The sequence below is a fragment of the Spinacia oleracea genome, chromosome 5 (assembly GCF_020520425.1).
Source record: "Spinacia oleracea cultivar Varoflay chromosome 5, BTI_SOV_V1, whole genome shotgun sequence".
Classification (NCBI taxonomy): Eukaryota; Viridiplantae; Streptophyta; class Magnoliopsida; order Caryophyllales; family Amaranthaceae; genus Spinacia; species Spinacia oleracea.
The window spans coordinates 66,758,771-66,778,268 of record NC_079491.1 but is presented as its reverse complement, the minus strand read 5'-3'; positions in this window follow the sequence as shown (position 1 = coordinate 66,778,268).

Below are 19,498 nucleotides of genomic sequence, written 5' to 3'. Positions count from 1 at the left end.
ATGAAATTGCTTAATTTGCAGTATAGTTATGATTGGTGAACTTTGTTTTTCCACCGTTACGTTGCTCATGTTTAAGAAGGGAGAATTGCAACGACCATCAGAAAGGTCGTTATCGCTCTGTGATGTATTCGATAAAAGGTTTATATTTTTCAAAATTCCATCCACTCTGGTGCGCATTGCATCCGTGTTTAAACACATCATTTTTAACAAATCTTCAGGACCCATATCAATTGTGATCTGCAAAAGAGGTATGAAAATTATGGAGTTGGAGGTCCATATTTAATAAAGATGAGCATGGAATATGCGTTACGTGATTATATTAAATTGTCTCCATCCTTTAATTTCATACAATACTTACTACTATACTACGTATATTTCAAACATTAACAAACCAAACCCAAAATTTCAAGACAGCAAGCGGCAAAAGTGTTTAATGTGAGCCTGTTAGGTGGTGTTCTTAATAATTCCACTTTGATAAGAACACCATTTGATGTTATCTAAAACAATGACAACCAATCGATATATTAACTGACAAACCCTATATGTACCTAATTAAATCAAAATCATTATCTCAATACAAAAAAAAAATCAATTTCACTTTCGAAAAGAAAAATTAGATCAGATGCTAGGCAGTCCCAAAAAAGTTTGGACGAACCCACTTTTTAAATAAGAGCCCAAGTTTTTGATACGCATAAGGACTACATCAACATATGAATTCGAACTCAAAGACAGAATGAAATAAAGCACATAGTATCCTAGGACTTACATTCTTGAGATCAAAATCAACACGCTTCTTGTTCATATTGGTATATTTCGGGTTTTTTTTAATCCCATTTGAAAGGAGCGGATTTGAGTTTTTAAGGGAGTGAGTCTGATATATTTTGGAAGGGAGTACTAGTATATAATGTAGATTATTGTTTTTGAAAAGTATAAAAGTATAAAATTATATGTAAGCTAATTAATCGTTCAATTCCATTTGAAAAAATTAGTCCATAGAAATATCTAAAAGCAAAAAAAAGATATTTGAATATAAAGTCCTTAATCAGCTTGTTGGACGGTTATGTTTGATATGTGCCCAAACCTATTTAAGCATAATCAAAATTTGAATTTTTTGATATGTACGTTTTAATGTACTTCGTAACTCAATTTACATTAATATTTAATAATATCAGCCTAGGGTCCTATAGCTAGTAGAATAGAATAAGGACTGAATAGTCCAAAACCTCTGATTTCTCTGGATTATTGTTCACGGTAACTATAATAATATTCATTCTTGTTTCAGTCTCCCTTGCAACTCCAGTGATAAAAGTTTTGTTTCATTTGTTTAGACGGACAAAATGAGGAAGGATCGCATTGATTACTTTATGAAGTTGTTTAAGAGCAAAACCAACGACTCGGAGATGAAGGTGGATATCATGGGAACTGATGGTGTTCAACAGAATTGTTAAGCCCTGAGTGTTGGACTAAATTCAAGCCAGGAGAGCGAATTTATATGACGTCGTGTTGTAGGTTGTGCCAGTGTTGAATTTAGGTTTTTTTGTTTGTAAACAAATACTCCCTCCGTTGTTGCATTTATAGGGGAAGTTGGTGAACAAGCAATTTGACAACTAAGTCTAGATGGAGGTAGTAAAAATCTGGCTGTTGAGATCATTTTCATGAAATTATCGGGAAGTTGGTGAACAAGCAATGTGACAACCCTTATTATTACTCAAGTATTTTATCTATAATAACTTTGAAAGTGCAGAAATATCATCGTTATTATTGGTTCCTACATAACAGTATGGGGTGCCTAAATTTCCAGTGGATATGCCTAAGCTCAAGTGGATATGCCTAAGTTATAAATAGCGCTTTATGTCCCATATTGAAAGAAAATTTGGAGTAATATCATAAAGTGGATATAAAAAGTGATTCACGTCCCATATCGCAAAAATATTAGGAGTAATATCATAAAGTGGATATAAAAAGTGTTTCACGTACCACATCGAAAAAAATTGGGAGTAATTTAATAAAGTGGATATAAAAAGTGTTTCACGTCTTACATCAAAAAAAATTGGGAGTAATATAATAAAGTGGATATTAAAAGTATTTCATATTCCTAATTAATTAATAAAAATAGAATTTGGATTAATATTGTTGTGCTCCATACGTATTGTATCTTTGAAGATTATGGCTCATTAGAGCCATTTCATGTTTACTGGAAATCTGACATTAAGTTGGCCATTAATTATTTTCACTAGTCTTAAAATGTAAAGTTAGAAAAAAAAATTAGATTATTTTCACGCTCATAACATGACAAATACTCCGTAAAGTAAAACACTTAATACTCTTTAAGAATATAAATTTTAGGCACAACAAAAGTTTAAAACACGAGGGTTTTCTAACCTTACCTATTACTTATGTTACATTTTGACATCTTAATTGATTGCTTTTATAAGTTTTCCTAATTCCTATCAGAAGCTATGTTAGCAATGTGGGATAACTCGTTTTGTCAATTTAATAAATACCTTTTCCGTGCTTATCTCGTTTTTCAATGTGGGATGTCTCCATTAACTAAAGTAGACTAATGAGTTAAAAAAAATCTTCTTGGAGGGAGTAGCGTTGTTAATAAAAATAAAAAGGTCTTAAATATGTTGTATAAATCTCCTATTTTTCAAAAAAGAAAAAGAAATGTATTTGGATATGTATCTAATACAAATTATAGTACTACTCCGTATATTCATTATTTATGTTTATTGAAAATAAATATACACGTATTGTACAACTCTTGTATTTATACGTATGTAATAGGTCTGGTACAAAGTACAATACATTTTTTTTGTATTTCGGTTTTCTGTATTATACATAAGTATCTAATACGGAGTAGAATACAGAGATTTGTATTTTTGATATTGTATTTAAAGAAAAAAAAATTAAAAGATCTTCATCTAACCGTTTTTGTTAATTAAATCTTCATCTAACAGTTTTTGTTAATTAAATAAACAAAACATTTAAATGTACCCGTGTTTTTAAAATAATTAAAGATAAATAAAAAAAGCTTCAAGTTGCAACAATGGTGCTATGATGATCACGTAACCATGTTTCTAAAATTAAAAAAAAATAAAAAAATTAAAAGCTTCAATTTGCATCAATGGTGGTATGGATTTATGTGCTTTGAGAAGTATGGTAAAAAAAATAAAAAGCTTCAAGGTGCATCAATGGTAGAAATAATCAGGTAGTACTCCGCAAATTCCGAAATAAGTAATGAATGTATTAATAAAACAAATAAAAGTAGCATATTTAGAGGTTTAGGTGGAGGATGAAGGTTGAAGATGAAGGTCGAACGTTGAAGGTGAATGTGGTATGAGGTTGAAGATGAAGGTGGCATGAGGTTGAAGATGAAAGCTTGCTGCAAGGTTGAAGATGAATGTCAGTACTTGAGGGAAAAGAATTCACGTTTGTTTTTTAATTTTTAGAGTGAATTTAGAATAAATAATATAAGTTAAAATAAAAGAATAAAAAAATTCCCCAGCATGTTAAACAAACCAAACATGTTAAAAATTATATATATAATATAAAAAATATTAAAATAAATTAATGGCTGATATTCAAACAAAATAATGAATGGTTGAGATCGTTTTATATTTAATGTAGTGTCGACTACGGTAGAAGCTTCGTTCATTCACAATTCCCGTGTGAATGGAGTGTCCAAGTCTCCAAGAACATGCTTATCGCACACAAATACTAAAATAACAAAAGAAAAACTTCCTAAATCCATTTCTATTAGTCAAGTATTTCATATATGTGAACTCTCCTATACTTGTTAACTGATCCCAACCACCCACTGAGACTATTTCTAACCAACCCTTAAATATAAAGAAGACCATGGAACTATTGATGAAAAGGCTGATATAGGCTTTGTAATAACAGATTCTCCTAGATTTCCAGAAACCAAAAGTATTGTTTGAGGTTTTGTTAATCGTATAGCAGAAGGTTGGCCTCAAAACAAGGCATCAAACGTGTTAAATATCTTGGCATCAAATATCTTATAGAAAAAACCTCTTACTTAATAATTCTCTCAACCATCTTTGGAAAATTCCTTGGTATATCAATCATATTCTAGCTCATGCTATATCTGACTTGAGGTTTTTCAACTTCTTTTTTTTAACACACAACGGAGAATTATATTAGATTAAACCGATTGAACGGTAACGAGAGTACAGACTACATTGGCCATAGTCAAAACACCATCGGCCCAAAATACACACTTACATTTACAGTTAAAACAACCAAAAGCCCATCCAAAAACTTCACCTAGGATCATTAAACCATATACTACATAACTACTAATTAATCCAACTAGGTTTTTCAACTTCTTGCAGGTTTATCCTTATTTTCAGAAAGAGAGATGCCCAACTGCGCGACTCATGTCCCTCACCTTCTCTTGTTCAAAGCACTAGACAGTAAATCCCAACCTCATATCATCCCAACACGATGAATGGTCTCTTTTCTATAATTTAGCCAATAATTTCTTCCCTCGTAATAACTCAAACAGCGCGTCTCCTGTGAGACCAGTCACACCATCAACTTGATGGTGTGACGAGCGCGAAATCAATAGCGTACCTCCCCTAAAACTATATAAAAAAAAGTAACAGATCTAAACTATAGAAGTAACATACCTAAACTAAAAAATTACCTCATCTAAAATTATATAAAAAAAAAAAGTAACATGTCCACTATAGAAGTAACATACCTAAACTACAAATGTACCTCCCCTAAAACTATTCCGTATAAAAAAAAAGTAACATGTCTAAACTATAGAAGTAACATACCTAAACTAAGAAGGTATCTCCCCTAAAACTATTTTTTATAAAAAAAATAACATGTATAAACTATAGAAATAACATACCTAAACTAAAAAAAGTACTTCCTATAAAATTATTAAAAAAAAGTAACACGTCTAAACTATAGAAGTAACATATCTAAACTAAAAAAGTATCTCATCTAAAATTATAAAAAAAAGTAACATGTCTAAACTATAGAAGTAACATACCTAAATTAAAAAAATACCTCCTCTAAAATTATTAAAAAAAAAAAAAGTAACATGTCTAAACTACAGAAGTAACATACCTAAACTAAGAAGGTATTTCCCCTAAAACTACTTCGTATAAAAAAAATAACATGTATAAACTATAGAAATAACATACCTAAACTAAAAAAAGTACTTCCTCTACAATTATAAAAAAAAAGTAACATGTCTAAACTATAGAAGTAACATACCTAAACTAAGAAAGTATCTCCCCTAAAACTACTCCGTATAAAAAAAGTAACATGTATAAACTATAGAAGTAACATACCTAAACTAAAAAAAGTACCTCCTCTAAAATTATAAAAAAAAGTAACATGTCTAAACTATAAAAATAACATACCTAAATTCGCAAGTGTGAACTGGTCTCACCATCAGTTGATGGTGAGAACAGTCTCATATAAAAATTTGGGTAACTCAAAATACCCCCTACAACATAACGAAATGATAGGCCTCACATGAATATAAGACACCAGCTGTCCCAAATTAATTGGCCTCACGGTTGCAAAAAGCTTGGTGTTAGAGTTTTTCTAGTGCTACCTAAGAGAGCGGTTGATGACAAAATAGGTCTCTTAACTTAGAGTTTAGTATGTCATACTTTAAGATACGTTGTTTTATTGATGAATCATCTATGATAGTAAGAAATAGAATTTTATAAAAGAATGTTTTGGGGGGTTGGGGGTAAAACGTGGGTTATACACCTGGTGCACTATACTTAATGTGCACCCTGTTTTTAAATGAATATTTAGTTTAAATTTCTCTATCACTGCAAAATATCAACTACTCCGCAGTCTATACTTAAAAGATACCAAAAAAACAAAATCACATAATAAATGATTAAGAAATAAACAAATTATAACACTTATAAAAGAGATGAATGGATATTACTATTCCCACAATAGTTAGATTACAAATTTACCCTCATTTTCCTTTAGGTATATTACAAATTTGTAATCTAACTTACTATCACATTGAACTTGATGCCTATATGAAATGAAGCTTTGAACTTACTATCATGATTATGAACAAAATAAGGTATGGTTTACCTATAATTGAAGAAAACAATCTAATTGATAGTTCATTAATGAATGACTGGTCTTTGTATTTAACTATAAGAGTCAATTGGAATTAAGGTGCAAGCATGTTAAATACGGGCCTGGGCCGCACCCGTCACCAAGAGAGAGAGTCCACTTAACAAGACCGTAAGAGGTTCCACCTTAAAACCATATGGCAATAAGGGGAGTAGCCCCTTGGCCTTATTAAGTGTGTAACTCTCTTCTCTTTTATCAATGTGAGATTCTCACACGTGATGTTTCATGGGTCAGATCTTAACACTTTCCCTCACGTGTGAGGTCCCTTTTCAATATGGGTCACATGTGATGTTTCATGGGTCAGAGTGTCTTTTATCACTCCCCCTCACATGGATCCCGTTCAGTTGGCCCAGAATACAATACAGTAAGGTCCCATCTGTGAGCCTGACTCTGATACCATGTTAAATACGGGCCTGGGCCGCACCCGTCACCAAGAGAGAGAGTCCACTTAACAAGACCGTAGGAGGTTCCACCTTAAAACCATATGGCAATAAGGGGCGTAGCCCCTTGGTCTTATTAAGTGTTTAACTCTCTTCTCTTTTATCAATGTGGGATTCTTACACGTGATCTTTCATGGGTTAGATCTTAACAAAGCAGCTTGTTTTTTTATGAAGTAGTGGATGAATTGAACTAGAAGTCCAGAAGTGTGGCAATAATTGGATATTGTGGGGTTGTACGTCTAGATTAAATTATGGGTGGTTTTGGTATGAAAATAGTCGTGAGGGATTGAGTCGTGTAAAGGAAATATGCCCTTCACCCAAGGTGCATTAAGTCTAATACCAAGGTTTAGATTAATTGCGAAAATTAATTCAGTAAGATCAAGTGATCGGAACAGCTAGCTGGAGCAATGCTTCCGATCAGTGAGTCCTAATCTATATTAGGCTCACAACTTACTCTTGACTGAACCTATAAGGTCACACCAATGACATGTAACAGATCACCGGATTAAATAAATCGGAAATTCATTTAATAGCTTTTCGGGAATTAGTTTGGAAAAACGTATTATACGATACGACCTTATATCGGAATCGTATATCGTTTCGCGACTATTTGTAAGCTAGGAGAAACTAATAATTGTATTGTACGACGGTGATTCATCGTGTACGATACGATAAATAATAGCTGTAAGGCGTTCATCGCGAATACGATGTAATCCCCCGTAAATTTATAAATTTTATTAATATATTTTAACGTACATTATTTATATTTAAATAGAATTTATGAATTTTAAGTAATAAATATATAATTAACGTATATTTATTTTATTTTAAGTACGTTCTAAATATTTAACGATTTTAGAACTTTATTATATATTTAATGTATATTTAATTTTATTTAAGTATATTCTAAATATTTTAACGGTTTGTGCAATAAAGAATAATTTTAGAATTTTAAGTTAAAAAGAATTTAAATTACGAAAATCGATTGAATTTAGAAACCAATCTTAAGCGGTGTTGAATTCAAATACCAAACTTAATTCTAATCCTAGCCCAAGTTAGCAAAGCCCAAAATAAGTAAACCCACATCCCTTACCCATATTCCAAATTCATGTAAAACTCTCAATCCTCTCCTCTCCTTCACGTGAAAAGAAAAGCAGAAAAACCCTCAAACCCTCTTCAAGAATTCACGTGAACTCTTACACCCTTTGCTTCAGCCACCACCACCACACAACTCTGCTTCAGCCACCATCGTCGACCAACCACGCCCCTGGCTGCACCGCTGCCGTCAACCAGTCGGCGCCCTCCCTTACTCTCTTCCTCTTTCAATTCGCGTGGAGTTCCCTCCTCCTCTACGTGCTTCTCTCACCACCACCGACAGCAATCCCAGCAACCACCAAGCTCTCGACTGCCGGCAACCAATCACCAGACCACCGGTCGTCCTCCGCCGGTAACTCTCTTCTCACCTTCGTCCTTCTTTCCCGCCTTTTGTTCTTTCTCCCCTCATTCGTTCTTTCTATTTATTTCTCTCCTCCTTAAAGGTATTTATTTTCCGGCAGCCACCATCGACAACCCCCAGTTGCCTGCTACCGCCGCCCTTGCCGCCGGCCAGCTCCTTCTATTTTCTTTACTTGGTTATTTCTTGAACCCTAAGTAATTACATTAAATATTCAAATTTTATGTTATTAATTTAAGTTATGTTTCTTGAATTAAATTTATGATTTTTATGATTAAGTTATGAAATTTCAGATTATATGTTGTTGAAACTAATTTAATTATTTTCAGATTTGTTAATTACGTTAAGTTAGGGTTTTAATGGAGTTTTAATAATTTAATTCATGTTTCTTGAATATAAATTATAAGCTTTTATGATTAAGTTAGATTTTCAGATTACATACTATGCTTAATTAATAATTTAATTTTCAGATTACATAATTGAATTGAAAAAAGAGTTTTTAATTATTAAAGTGTGAATTTTTAAGGTTTTTAATGATTAAATCATAATAGAATGACTATATATTATTAAAGCTATTATTTTTACGATTTTAAGAACGTTGATTATGTTTTGTGGACGTTTGAAATTATTCTATATTGCTGGAAATTTTAAAAGGGATGTTTTATTGGAGTTTAGAACGTTTTGGGATCATTAGTTTAATAGTTATTATGCTTGGAGATTATTTAATTAAGTTTCGATATTGGGGAATGTTCTAAATAGGTTTAGGATGTATTTAGAATACGTTAGTGTTGCTGTAAATTATTAGGAATTGATTTGGGTACGTTTCTTGATTATTTTAGGCGGAGAATTCTTTGTGGGCGACTTTTGAATTCGTTAAAGTGGCCTATCAGTTTGTTTACACAAGGTACGTACATACCTGTGTGCTTGGAATGTGTGTGATTTGTGGAAACCATGTTGAAATGATTCATGAACTTCGTTATGTTGAAATGATTAAGGAACTTGGTTATGTTGAAATTGTTGATGAACTAGATTATGTTGAAAGTGCATGTTTAATATTGTTGGATGGACATGTTAAGCATATATATTTCTTTATGAGAATTATAGCATGTTGGTATGGATGATTGATGCGAACATGTTGGTTGGGAACATTAAATTATTATATATGTTGATTCAGATCGATTGTTCATTGTTCCCTTTTAGCTTTTCACTACTTTATAAGGGCCGAGGACCTTGTTTAGTAAGTTGAAACCTTATACCCATATAGAGGGGTTTATCAGTATTAAAGGAAAGGTTGAATTAATTGGAATAAGTCTTGTGTGACGTCTCTGTGATCACTTGTTTAATTCAAAGATAAAAGAAGTTGCGTTTACTTGTTGAATATAATATTTATGTTTGATGAGTCATAACCAAGTATTAAAAGTTAAGTCATGTAAAGTGAAAATGAGTAGCAATAGCTTTAGACTGTGCACGTCTAAAGTGTCGGACAATCAGGAGTTGGGGTCATGGGTCGCCTATGGCTTTTTCTGGGGCCGGATTGATCACCGGTTCTATTTTATTCAAAAGTCCCTCGATATCGCAGGTCATTGGGGTTTACGGAGTCGCGCCCGTACCTCGTCTTCCTTAGTGAAGAAGAAGAAGTTTCTAGTAGACAACTCAGTCCATTGACTATTTCAATTAAAATAATGTTAATGATACAAAGGTCTAGTTCAGTCAAATATAGTCTTCAAGTCAATATAATTTGATTATCCTTGCTTATGTTTTAGTTAGTACCATGTTAGGATTGTTCGTTTAATAGAATCATGTTAGAATTATTATTGATTTAGTATGTAGTACTCAGCTTTGCTGATTACGTGCTTTTGCTTGTGCATGTTGATCATGGCTATGCCTTATTGATCCTGTGATGACCCAATCTTTGGTGAGCAGTCTCTAAGGATCAATAAGCATTGTCCATCTGCAGGTTTGAAGATGTTGCATCATTGGGATCGGGAATAGAGAGCTTGTATTTAGTTTTAATTTGCTAAGTTGACTTGAGTTTGTTTAATTTGACTATAAACTTGTCGTACTATTTATATTTCCTTATTTTCTTTTATTGGTTTTTGGGATTAAACCTGTAATCGATTATTTATAAACCTAAAGTTAGTTTTATGTTTTCCGCTGCAAAATTCTGAATAAGCCGTTACGTTTTCACACGGGCGATAATGCTTTGATAATTCTCTACGTTTTATATTAGAAGATTATTTTAGAAAAGAGAGAATTATCGGGGTGTTACAAAGTGGTATCTAGAAGCTAAGGTTTTATTTTAATAAATTTTAGGCGCCTAACTATCTAGTTATTTAAAATAAATTTCTTAAAAATCGAGCTTCTACGGATTATAGTGTTCAAAAATTGGTACTTTTTTTTGGGGGGCCGATTTCCTTTTATCCTGTTTGAAAGTATATAATATTTCTTATTTAAGTTCGAAATCAAATTATTATTAAAGTTAAAGTGATACTTTCGACATTTCTATTTTTCTTATTATTTATTATTCAAAAAAACAAAAAAAAAAAAAAAAAAAAAAATTAGTACAATTTTTTTTTAGTTGTTCAAGAGTTAGAATTCGTTATTAGAAAATATAAATCTTTTCGAATTAATAACTTTATTTTCTAATTTATTCGCTACGCATTTCCTTAATTTATTTTACTTTATTTATTTTATATTTTTATTTATGTTATTATATTAGCGTCATCTTACCTTGTTATTTAAATTATTTCAATACTTTAGCTTATGAGAGATGGGTAGTATAAGAAGGGCATATAAGATAGAATTATATGTGCATTAGTGGCTAGTCAACGCTAGCATTAGAAATTGATTGTTATGTACGTGCGTGTGCTAATTGTTTAAGTGTTACATTTACATGTGCATAAAGAATTGTTTGATTCCACCAAACTTATTGCGTTATTGAACTTTGTTTATGATTTGGTTGGAAAATCGTTAGTGAGACATGGAATTGTTTATTTCAGGAATAAAATGTTTCTTTCCAAGTATACCAACATAGGATCCTTCGAGAAACTTGATATAGAAACCCCTGATATTTACGTGAAGAAAATTGTGTTTGGATGTGAATATTATGCTAAAGTTCAAGGGCAACCTATCTTAATGAGAAAGGATATCATAGCAGCCACTATCATTAATTGCTTACCTAACAAATTTCCATACCTAGAACTCAAGGAAAAGTTTAAAGACATGCATTCTGATAATGGAACTCCAAACTTGACTAAGTATGGGACTTGGGATGGTAGATGGAAATATGATTCAGAAATTCTGACCACCATTATTGAAGCGGCAGAAAGTGGGTTTAGAGACGGTAAAATCGTAGGGAGTCATGTTGGGGATTCAGCTACAGAAGAACCTATGGGAATAATTGTAAATAATGACCTAGAGGAAAATGATGTAGCTGTGGAGAATGAGAATGTAGGTGTTGAGGCAGAGAATCCTAACCTAGTGGCCCATGAGCCAATCATTGAAATTTCTAGTGATTCAGATGCAGAGCTCGAAAGTGAACAGCAGGCGGCAAATGAGCCTAATCAAGATGAAGATATGGAAGAAGACGAAGACCCTGAAGAAGAGTTCGATGATCTTGAGATCTAAATTTCACTCTGCAAGTTTCAGGAGCAATGATTAGGCAAGAGGCCACAAATATTTTGAAGTCATAAATAGTTAATTAGCTCTTTCATGTTTTAAAGAATAAGTAGCAAGCAAAGCTACAACTGTTTAAGGTTTAAGTTTATTGAAGTTTGAGATGTTCTTTATTATTTTCAAGGATGTAATAAACCTCTATGGAGTTAGCAATAAAAGTTAAAGTTTTCAAGGAATTGTTCTTTATTCTATTTTGAGGATTCCATAATACCCCAACCTCTAGGTAGTACGTCATGGATTAATTGTTTGCATACTCAATGTGAATTGTGGATCAATTTAATTGCCACAATAATATTAAATGATGAGTACATAAAGGAAGTGAGGGCCAATCTAGACCCTCATGACCAATATAATTCAAAATGTTATGCCTTACGTGCAGTGTGAATGTCTTTCGTGAACTATTGAGGATGATTTTTTTTTTTTTAATGATTATTGCATCTTGTAGACGATCGTTGCACATTTGTAGACGATTGTCGTGCCTTCGTAAATGATGTGTATTAATGTGAACATTGTTGGTTGAGGCGATCTTTATGGCCAATTCAAGTATTAAATTGTATGGGATAACGTATAGGTGATGTTTCAAACCTAAAGTAGAGTATACTAATTGCAGGTCGCGTTCTAGAATGGCCAACAACAATGATCTAGCTGCTGCGATTCGCCTCTTAGCGGAAAAGCTAACCCAAGAGAGAACTGAGCGCCCCGATTCTGCAGGGGAAATGTTTGAAAGACTTTCTAAGGTTAAGCCACCGTATTTCAAGGGACAAGCAGACCCTACCTTCCTGGAAAACTGGATTAGGGAATTTGAGAAACTATTTGAGGCTGTGAGTTGCCCTGGGAGTATGAGAGTAAGTCAAGCTGTCCTATATCTAAAAGATGAAGCCGATTTGTGGTGGAAAGAAAATGGAAATAGACTAAGTGCTGTTGAGGGATTCAATTGGGATTCATTCATAGTTGCCTTGAGGGGGAAGTTTTATCCTCCTTTTATGAGAAAGCAGAAAGCGCAGGAGTTTATCAACCTTAGGATGGGGAATATGACTATTGCTGAATACTATAGCAAGTTTATAGCTTTATCGAGGTTTGCACCTGAGGTGGTAGCTACTGAGGAGCTAAAAGCTCAAAGGTTTGAGCAGGGGCTGACTGATGAAATTCAACTGGGATTAGGTGGAGAAACTTTTACATCCTTAGACATAGTATATGGGAGAGCTGCTCATATTTATGGTCTGCAGTCTAGAAAGGACAAGAAAACCTTGGTAATTGGGGAAAAGAGAAAAGATTTTGATGCTGGGGGTAACCAGGAAAACTTTAAAAGGAATAGAAACGGAAATGGGAATGGAAATGGAAATTCCCAAGGAGGAAACAATCAGGGGCACTACAACAACTCGAACCAATCTAAGAGAGTGCATCATTGCAAAATGTGCAGTAACAATTCATTTAATAGCTTTTCGGGAATTAGTTTGGAAAAACGTATTATACGATACGACCTTATATCGGAATCGTATATCGTTTCGCGACTATTTGTAAGCTAGGAGAAACTAATAATTGTATTGTACGACGGTGATTCATCGTGTACGATACGATAAATAATAGCTGTAAGGCGTTCATCGCGAATACGATGTAATCCCCCGTAAATTTATAAATTTTATTAATATATTTTAACGTACATTATTTATATTTAAATAGAATTTATGAATTTTAAGTAATAAATATATAATTAACGTATATTTATTTTATTTTAAGTACGTTCTAAATATTTAACGATTTTAGAACTTTATTATATATTTAATGTATATTTAATTTTATTTAAGTATATTCTAAATATTTTAACGGTTTGTGCAATAAAGAATAATTTTAGAATTTTAAGTTAAAAAGAATTTAAATTACGAAAATCGATTGAATTTAGAAACCAATCTTAAGCGGTGTTGAATTCAAATACCAAACTTAATTCTAATCCTAGCCCAAGTTAGCAAAGCCCAAAATAAGTAAACCCACATCCCTTACCCATATTCCAAATTCATGTAAAACTCTCAATCCTCTCCTCTCCTTCACGTGAAAAGAAAAGCAGAAAAACCCTCAAACCCTCTTCAAGAATTCACGTGAACTCTTACACCCTTTGCTTCAGCCACCACCACCACACAACTCTGCTTCAGCCACCATCGTCGACCAACCACGCCCCTGGCTGCACCGCTGCCGTCAACCAGTCGGCGCCCTCCCTTACTCTCTTCCTCTTTCAATTCGCGTGGAGTTCCCTCCTCCTCTACGTGCTTCTCTCACCACCACCGACAGCAATCCCAGCAACCACCAAGCTCTCGACTGCCGGCAACCAATCACCAGACCACCGGTCGTCCTCCGCCGGTAACTCTCTTCTCACCTTCGTCCTTCTTTCCCGCCTTTTGTTCTTTCTCCCCTCATTCGTTCTTTCTATTTATTTCTCTCCTCCTTAAAGGTATTTATTTTCCGGCAGCCACCATCGACAACCACCAGTTGCCTGCTACCGCCGCCCTTGCCGCCGGCCAGCTCCTTCTATTTTCTTTACTTGGTTATTTCTTGAACCCTAAGTAATTACATTAAATATTCAAATTTTATGTTATTAATTTAAGTTATGTTTCTTGAATTAAATTTATGATTTTTATGATTAAGTTATGAAATTTCAGATTATATGTTGTTGAAACTAATTTAATTATTTTCAGATTTGTTAATTACGTTAAGTTAGGGTTTTAATGGAGTTTTAATAATTTAATTCATGTTTCTTGAATATAAATTATAAGCTTTTATGATTAAGTTAGATTTTCAGATTACATACTATGCTTAATTAATAATTTAATTTTCAGATTACATAATTGAATTGAAAAAAGAGTTTTTAATTATTAAAGTGTGAATTTTTAAGGTTTTTAATGATTAAATCATAATAGAATGACTATATATTATTAAAGCTATTATTTTTACAATTTTAAGAACGTTGATTATGTTTTGTGGACGTTTGAAATTATTCTATATTGCTGGAAATTTTAAAAGGGATGTTTTATTGGAGTTTAGAACGTTTTGGGATCATTAGTTTAATAGTTATTATGCTTGGAGATTATTTAATTAAGTTTCGATATTGGGGAATGTTCTAAATAGGTTTAGGATGTATTTAGAATACGTTAGTGTTGCTGTAAATTATTAGGAATTGATTTGGGTACGTTTCTTGATTATTTTAGGCGGAGAATTCTTTGTGGGCGACTTTTGAATTCGTTAAAGTGGCCTATCAGTTTGTTTACACAAGGTACGTACATACCTGTGTGCTTGGAATGTGTGTGATTTGTGGAAACCATGTTGAAATGATTCATGAACTTCGTTATGTTGAAATGATTAAGGAACTTGGTTATGTTGAAATTGTTGATGAACTAGATTATGTTGAAAGTGCATGTTTAATATTGTTGGATGGACATGTTAAGCATATATATTTCGTTATGAGAATTATAGCATGTTGGTATGGATGATTGATGCGAACATGTTGGTTGGGAACATTAAATTATTATATATGTTGATTCAGATCGATTGTTCATTGTTCCCTTTTAGCTTTTCACTACTTTATAAGGGCCGAGGACCTTGTTTAGTAAGTTGAAACCTTATACCCATATAGAGGGGTTTATCAGTATTAAAGGAAAGGTTGAATTAATTGGAATAAGTCTTGTGTGACGTCTCTGTGATCACTTGTTTAATTCAAAGATAAAAGAAGTTGCGTTTACTTGTTGAATATAATATTTATGTTTGATGAGTCATAACCAAGTATTAAAAGTTAAGTCATGTAAAGTGAAAATGAGTAGCAATAGCTTTAGACTGTGCACGTCTAAAGTGTCGGACAATCAGGAGTTGGGGTCATGGGTCGCCTATGGCTTTTTCTGGGGCCGGATTGATCACCGGTTCTATTTTATTCAAAAGTCCCTCGATATCGCAGGTCATTGGGGTTTACGGAGTCGCGCCCGTACCTCGTCTTCCTTAGTGAAGAAGAAGAAGTTTCTAGTAGACAACTCAGTCCATTGACTATTTCAATTAAAATAATGTTAATGATACAAAGGTCTAGTTCAGTCAAATATAGTCTTCAAGTCAATATAATTTGATTATCCTTGCTTATGTTTTAGTTAGTACCATGTTAGGATTGTTCGTTTAATAGAATCATGTTAGAATTATTATTGATTTAGTATGTAGTACTCAGCTTTGCTGATTACGTGCTTTTGCTTGTGCATGTTGATCATGGCTATGCCTTATTGATCATGTGATGACCCAATCTTTGGTGAGCAGTCTCTAAGGATCAATAAGCATTGTCCATCTGCAGGTTTGAAGATGTTGCATCATTGGGATCGGGAATAGAGAGCTTGTATTTAGTTTTAATTTGCTAAGTTGACTTGAGTTTGTTTAATTTGACTATAAACTTGTCGTACTATTTATATTTCCTTATTTTCTTTTATTGGTTTTTGGGATTAAACCTGTAATCGATTATTTTATAAACCTAAAGTTAGTTTTATGTTTTCCGCTGCAAAATTCTAAATAAGCCGTTACGTTTTCACACGGGCGATAATGCTTTGATAATTCTCTACGTTTTATATTAGAAGATTATTTTAGAAAAGAGAGAATTATCGGGGTGTTACATACGAGCCGCATCGGAGCTGCCGGCCCGTCGAGCCAAGCGCGCAAGGCCCAACAAGCCAGCGAGCTCGCAACGCAGCAAGCAAGCCAGCCCGCATGGGCGTGGCAGCATGCACAAAAGCGCAGCAACACAACAACGAGAAAAGCCAGGCCCAGGCCCCATGCTGCTCGGTTGTGCGTTGTGGGCTTCGGCCTGCAGTGTGGGCTGTGCGCGGGGAGTCCTCGCGTGTGTGATGTGTGGCCGGTCAAGGCCTTTTGGTCTTGGCCGGTTACACCTAATATAACAATTAGGTTATATTTTTCACACACACTTCAACAGTTGTTTTTCCAGTAACCAAAAACCTAATTCCAAAAGTATGTAGTTTAGTTTTTCTCTCTGCTCAAAAACTGTTCATCCCAAAAAGCAAAATATCTTGTGCGTTGTCTAAGCTACAATAATCAAGACGGATCTGAACGTGTCGGTGAACCAAATAGAGGAACGACAAGTGGAGTTCTTTGTTCGTGTTCATTGAAACTATACTCGGGAAAACACGCTTGAAATGTAAGTATGCTTAAACTGTGCTTTATACATGTTTTCTGGCTTTGGGGATGTTCCGCACATGTTATGTATGTTTAACTGTATTGCCCTACAATGGTATCATGAGCCTTATGTATCAAAAGCATTTTTTAGCATGATTTATTGTTTTTGCTGATTGTCGAATTTTCGGGAATTTTATTGATTTTTTCGAATTATTATGGATTATTGGATGAATCGCGTAATAGGTTCTTAATTCAAAAGGTTTCGTATTTTCGACTTTTCTGACCCTAATCTGATTGAGAATGATTTTCTAAGATTAATTCAAGTTTTTCTTTCAAGTTCAAGATTCTTCAAGCTTACTAGTAATCTCTCTTCTCCTTAATCTTTTCAACTCTTGCTTTACTTTTCTTGATTGTTTTTATTGTTGATTTTTGCATTTGCTATCAATTTTGATTTCAATTGAATCTTAGAAATTCTAGTTTAATTTTTTTGTTTGATTTGCAATTTCATTTTCAATTCAATCATGATGATCAATTGCTTAATTTCAATTTCTAGCCTTATTGCCACCTTAATGTGTAGTGAGTAGTCTATTCTAGGGATTAGGGGTGAAGTTTGGGGATTAATTAGGGATGTAGAGTTGAATTCATGATGATGTTGTGATTGACATTGGATTTGGTGATTAGGATCTCCATTTCTAATTAGATTGGTAGTTGCAAATACTAATTCTAGTTAGTTGATTGGAAATGTTGTATGCTAGTTTGTCAAGAGATTGAGGATTAGCATATGCATATGGGATGAACTAGTTCTAGTTGGTAGATTCCTAGTCTATAGGTCATGCGAGAGCTCTCCTTCGGATTAGGCAACTCAATGCACTCTATCCGAGAGGTGCTGAATGCAATATTTCTTGGTTTTCCCCCTAATTATCATTTCCTTGCAACATTGATTGATTAAACTTCTACATTTCATAATGAACCCAAACCAATCCCCTATTCCCCTAGCCTTTCCTTATTTTTTGCTTATCGTATTAGTCTTGATCTCCTTAGTTCTTACAAATAAATTCAATCTTACTCCTAGGCTAGCTTGATAGTTTAAACTCATTAAGCTCCGTTCTCTTGGGACGATCCCCAGCTTGCCACTATAGTCAATATAGTTAGTTAGATTAGGTGGTTTATAAATTTTGTTTGATTTGGGCGGTATTCGTTTCAACGACCGGAAATTTCCCCTATCAGTGCCCTTGGTCCAAGTTCTCATTTAATGATAAGTCTAATAAACGCGTTGCAGAATTAATGAAATAAGTTAATTATTCAGTGAGATCAAGTGATCTGAATGCCTAGCTAGAGGCCGCTTCAGTTCAAGTGGAATTAATGTCATTAATGCCACAACTTACTCTTGAATAACCCGTAGGGTCACACAAATAGTACGTGAACGGATCAAGTATTTAGGTGAATATTATATCCAGTAAATACTCTAATTATGGATATTCGGAAATGACGGATGATGGTTTCAGTGAGAGCTAAACAAACTGTAAAAAGGCAAAGAAAAAATATTTGCCGGAAATGAAGATATTACCGGAAACGGAAATATGGTTCATAATGGAAATATAAATATTATCGAAGTTAAAGATATTGTTGGGAACGGAAATATGGTTCGTTTCGGAAATATTATCGGAAATAAAAATATTGCCGGAATCGGAAATATTACCGGAAACGGCAATATTATCGGAATCGGAAATATTGTCGAAATCGGAAATATTATCGGAATCAGAAATATTATCGGGAATGTAATATTGTTCGAATAGGAAATAAATTTCGGAATCGAAAAAACGAATCGGAAGCACGAAACGAGCAACGGAACATTGCACGAAGCAATGGCCCATCTCTCATGGGCCGAGGCACAGCGCGCGTCAGCCACAAGGCCAGAGCTGTTGACCAGCGCGCATGAGCCAGCATTACTGCGCCTTGCTCGCAGGCCAACGTTGCTGGCTTGTGCATGGTGTGTGTGTGTGTGTGTGTGTGTGTGTGTGTGTGTGCGCGCGTGCGTGTGTGTGTGTATGTGTTCTTGTTCGTTCACTCAATTCTTTCGCCGAATCACAATTAATTCGTGGTTGTTCCGTGCTATAGGCCGGATTGGTATAATTCTATTTTCCCTTATCTATTTTATTTCAATTCCGTATTTCTAATTATATTATTATTATTGTTTTGAATAATTAAAATGTTGGGAATCGGTTGTGAACACCGTATTGTGAGGATTTATATGTTTTAATTCTTGAGACGTATTTTAATTATTAAAGCATGAATTTTCAGATTCGTTTATTTAATAAAGATTTGATTTTTATGGTGTTAAAGTGATTTTATTGGAAAATTAAAGTTAGGTTTTTAACCTAGACTTAAAGGGTCAATTGATTAGCATAATTAGGTGATTAACTTAATTATGATAATCAATTATTTTTTCAGATTTATAAAAAGTTTTAATGTGTCAATTTTTATTGATTTTAAGGGTGGAAAAAGTATGTTTTTATACTAGGGATTAGTTTTGCAAATTGAGACGATTATTTTATTAAAGAACGATTAAATCCTAATTATTATCAAGGTTTTATATTTCATAAAGTTTCTGGAAATTTAATGAACATGGAAA